Raw genomic sequence first — 5414 nt, 5'->3', positions numbered from 1 at the left:
GTGAAGCAAGATTTCCTTATAGCACCATGTGACAAAGCTAATCAAAATAAACATCCAAAAAATAAAGAAATTAAGGGTGAGGTAGCAGACTGTGGGAGAGCAGATGGTTATTTAAAATAACAGCAAATTTTCCATGCTGACTGCAACTATAGCTCTTGTCACAAAACATTGTTGTTAATGGCAAAAGAGAAAGCAGAAACATCATCAGAGGATTCTGTGGGGCTGGGGAAAGCAAAGGGATGAAAAATAAAAGGGGAAGAGGGAATTTTCAGCTCTCTCTAGAAAATCTGCTACAAGTATCAGTGGTAGTAAAGCAGAGACAGGAGAAACAGAAATGCCGCAGGTGGAGGGAAGATCATTTTGATCAAATTTATCTCACGCAATAAAAGGACTCTCACAAGCCCAAGGATCAGAGACTGTGCTAAAATACAACCTTTTGTCTTCTCAGGAATGTAAAACCACTAAATTCATAGTTTATAGTAGTTTAAAGCACAGAAAAGAGGGTTCAGACCCTGAGAAAGGAGCTGGGAAACCAGGATTTCCCTGAAACCTTTGTTCAAGTCATGGTTCAGGACCAGCCACTCTCTCCCAGCCTCAAGCACAAATCCACAACCTRAATTCCAAGTCACGGCTTTTGCAAATCCCAACATTTTACAGGCTCTTATTATGAGCGAGTGTTCCCACTTTTAAGGGCAGTGTATGCACCAGGACRTGCTTTTTTACAAATCAAAATTAAAATTTAAATGTGCTGCTGGAATTTTAGACTAAAAACAGGGAGATGCAGTTTCCAGGATGGAGAGGATGCTGCCAGCAGRTGCCAAGAGCATCTCACGTCCAACAGAGGGGACTGGGGAGTTCCTCTTGCAATGCTGCTCTGCCCACTTTGTACTGTGAATCCCCTTTCAAGGCTCGATAAAAGAACGAAAAATCAGAAATTGCAGACAAATTRCTGCCTCTCTACAGTCAGAATTTCCAGAAGTGAGCTGTCAGCACATCGGGAGAATGGGGAGCAGGCGGCTCCGCTCGGTGCCATTAAAGTGTTTTCAGCACACCAGACACTTCAGGATCTTGGCACAGTGAGCAATAAATGCAGAAGCAGCATGTTTTCTGTCTCCTGCAGAGAAGGGGAAGCAGAGGGACATGGTCTAAAGSCCCAGGAGCTGGGATGACAGTGACACAGAGGATGCAGCTGCAGCTTTTGCCAAGGATTCCATGGAGCTCACAGCACACACCACGTGCACTTGTGTTGGTACCACCCTGAGCTGGCCTCTGGCAATGCCTCAAATCTGGGAGACTCTTATCACCTGCATTTTCCTGTCCTTCCAGCTTGTTCTGCCTTTCTGATAGAAAGGTTTGTGATTCCCATGACCGCGAGACAAATTTTCTAGGAGCTACATCACTCCTGTAGCAAAAAACCCAGAGTTTCTGAGTTTTCCATTGGATGGCAGCCTCAGATCTGTTGCAGMAGCTTCTTCCCAGGCAGAAACACCTCGGTTCTTGTCTTACACAACTTTCTACTTAAAAATGTGTTCATCAGCTCTCTCAGCAACAGAAAAGACAAAGTCTTGCTGTCTGCCCAGGAAAACAGAAATGTTTGCCTGTCCATCCTGATGAACTACTGCAGCTGAACAGCAAAGGAAATCAAAACATTTTTCCAGTTCTGTTCCTCCTGAGTGGTCATCCTTGCCAAAACTGACTGTGTGGATGCTCACAATATTTAAGATCATGATCTGTTCAAAGGTATTTCCTGAAGACAAAGGGAAGTTTTGCTGAAAGTCTCAATTCCTGATGATTGGAYTTCACAGAAGATCCTTCTGCATCATGATGCAGATTAATTATAACTCTAATTTTCCTCAGCATTCACACATCTTTGTGCTGGCTTTCCACACCCTTTTATTTAAACTCCCTGATATTATGCAACCATTTTATATCACCCCTCATCAGCACAGTATCTGAACACTTCCCACATGCAAATTGAGAGAGAATATAAACTTCAGTTCATTCTTTGCATTTCTTGCACTTTGGGGTAAAACCTCAGCTTTCATGGTAGCTTTATTTTTCATTTTATAAGTTATAATTTCTTCATAATGTGCTATTGCTTGGTTAAAAGGGATTTAATGAATGAAAATCTTGTTTTCTGTAGGAATTTACAGGGTTAGGGCACAAAAGTGGGAAAAAGGCTCTGATAATGCAGAGTACAGCCCCAGGACATAGGACAAAGAGCAATGAGGAAAGTTTTAGAAGAGCTGACAGAGTGAATGTTGACTCCAAAAGGAATTCAAGSAAGGAATTCACGAAGCCCTGCCTCCTGTGGTCAATCATCCTTGCTGCTAAGGGAGAAGAGCTGCAGCTRCCTGTGGATRTATCCTAAGAMCAAATRTMCTAGTTCCTGCAAAAGCATTTGACWAGAGCTTTTTAGTCTGCTTAATTCTGTTTTGTAAATGTATCCCACCTCCGTGGTCTAATGAAACCAAAGTTTATCATTTTCCTCATTGCTGAGGGCCTTGAAATTCAGCAGAGCAGCTCCATCCCAGATTCAATTTGTCAGATTACATTAGAGCCCTTCAGACTTAAAAAACATGGGCACCTGGTGAGCTTCTCTATTACATTTCCAAAACTTCTAGCACTTAGCAGGCTGCTTTTTTCAATAAGTTTCTTTGCAAATTAATTGGCAGTGGGATTAGATTCTTATTCAGGTGCTGCACACAACAATTGGAGCGTCCACTGGAATGTGGAATGAAACAAAATATTTAACTCACAGTAAAAACAGAAGGAGAACAGTGACTGGCAGGTTTTTTGCTTTTCTTTGCTTGGTTTGTTTTTTCTTTTGAAATGAAAGTTCTTGCCAAGTTTTACTGCCCCCAAAATCACACATCTATGCCTCCAATAAACAGCTGCTAAATGATTCCCTGAACAGTCTGTTCTCCTCCTTCAAAAACCAGGCAGGACACCACCTCCAGCATGACTTGGCCACTTCTGATCTTRCTGTGCCCCTGCACACACAGCTCAGAGAAGCACAAAAGCATCCAGACAAAGAATTCCAGTGAACTCAGTCACAGACTTGCATTTAGGGATGTGTGGGATTAACTTTAAAGGAAAATTTATACGTTGGGAGTCAGATGTCTGGGGTGTTATGGTGAGAAGATAAACACAGAAAACCAGAAAATTTGTTTTCATGAGAGTGGGGAAGCACAGCATGTACTAGAAATGTTGACAGTATTACCTCTCTTGCAATTTCAAGACATAACCCTGCACATATCACAGGGCTGTTGGACAAATTCACCACTGCCACTTGGAAAGGAGAAAATGGAAAGGAGAAAAACCCAACCATCTAAAAAAAGCACCATTACTACTGCTACTGCTAAACCTCCAACGAAATTGCTTCTTTTATGATAAAAGTACACTTTTGCTTTATGAGAAGTTTAAGCAAAATCTGTACAGAGACAAAGACTCGCTTTTGAAACTGCTACTTCTATAGGTACAACATTTAAAATATGTTGTTTGTTGTGCTTAAAACAATTTTATTCCTAAGAGTTCCAGCTATATGAGCATTATCTCTGTGCAGGATTTTTCCCAGAGGTAGATGTAAGCATGAGGACTGACATTAAACCTTTTCTGATGCTGAGATGTTTGAGTTTGGATTAATAGTCCATGGTATTTGAGTGGGCAGTGGTGAAAAGATTAGAGAACTAAAACATTCTGGCCAGAAATTGTTACTGCTCTGCTSTGTCCTGTAAAATAATACCACAGAAGGGACAGCAGTGCCATCAGCAGAGCTYCACAGAGTGATTTACCACCCTTAAAAGAAAATAATTTTGCATTATCAAGGCAGAGCCACATTTAATGACTTGTAATGCTACACTGAGAGTGTAGCAAAAAGCCAAGTAATTATCCTGCATTAATCTTTGCYTGCCCCCTCCCCTGAGGTGACCTGAATCTGTAAGTTCTGTGAGCTCTGGAGTCTATGGAACCACTACATCAAGGACAGAGGATTATAAAGAGTTTTCATTCTGGGGCTGAATGCAAAGGCACAAAAAGCTAATGATGATTCTGAAGAACATTCAGGTTCCCAGTTCCTTACACCAAAAAGATTYATAAAGCAGCAAAAATACAGCTGCTTCCACCCAATAACATCAATTCGAGATCCGATGCTTGATCCCACTTATCTCAATTATAACCTTTCATTAACTGGATAAAGAAAAAAACTATTTTAATATAGTATCTCTTGGCAGAAGACTCAATTGAACAGCAAATCGAGAAAAAAAAATTGGACTCACAATGCAATCAAAAGCCAAATTGAAAGTTTTTCCTCAGCTGCCCTCTTGTTACAATAGGTCACAAAGTTTTAAAATACCATTTTCTTCCATGATCGTTCATTTTTTACAACGTAATTGGCAACTGTTGTTTCAAACTGAAAATCAAAATGTGGAGTTTGGTGACAAAAKAAGTTTATTTTATTAAGACAAATGAAAGAATCAGGAGCAGCTCCATCGATTGAACTAAGTAGATTTAGCCCAGTGAAATAAAACTTCATCATGTTTAAGTGTGYTGTTTAAAGTACTGTTTGCTCATAACTAAAGAGTAAAGGGAGCAGCACAAATGGGGCATTTGTGCTTGTTCCAGTAGGTTTGTAATCTTCATTTTCTAGAAATATGTTTGTCAAACTACTTCCTATTATGATCCTGATTATTACCTGCATTAGAAACAGGAACCGCAAACAGCCATTGTCAAAATTCATTTTAGAAATTGTTCTGGAAGACATTTAATCAGCAATCTTATCTAATAAAACTGATTGGAAGAGCAGAGTTTTGCATGAGCCCACCTTGATTATAGTGAGAGCAGATAGCAAATGTTCTGAATTTGAATAAATTAGTAACAATCCCATCAGGGCACAGAGCTAAGGTAATATACAGATATGAACTGCAGCAATAAAAGTCAAAGTGGGAAATGAGATAAGATTGTTTTTCTTAACAACTCCACTAAATTGATCCAAGAAGAATAACTAAAAGAATTCAAAGTGGTGAATGCAGCTCATTGTGGTATTAGGTTTTTTGTTTTTAGATCAGATGTGGTTATAGTGGAAAATTCATCAGCTCTCCCTAAATCTGYTGAAGATAAATTACACCTCTGCACATGTGTACACAAACAGCTACACATCTGATGTGTGAAGTCATTTTTTAAGGTTGGAAATATTCCCATTTAATCCCACCTTTGTCATGAAAAATATTCAGAAATCAACCAGACTCCCTGCAATGGAGAGAAATGAAATGAAATCAAAAGGATATAATATACAGACTCTTTTAAAACAAATTTAGAAACTGCCACACACAAAATGGGGATAAAGTGCCCCTTTCCTTGCTGTGCCCAGGGATGAAGGGCACCACAGATCATCCCAGCTGGACACTCAGAAAGGC

The sequence above is a fragment of the Malurus melanocephalus genome, unplaced genomic scaffold, assembly GCF_030028575.1.
Source record: "Malurus melanocephalus ecotype Western Australia unplaced genomic scaffold, MMel_1.1 scaffold_353, whole genome shotgun sequence".
Taxonomy (NCBI): domain Eukaryota; kingdom Metazoa; phylum Chordata; class Aves; order Passeriformes; family Maluridae; genus Malurus; species Malurus melanocephalus.
This window is presented reverse-complemented; position numbering follows the sequence as displayed.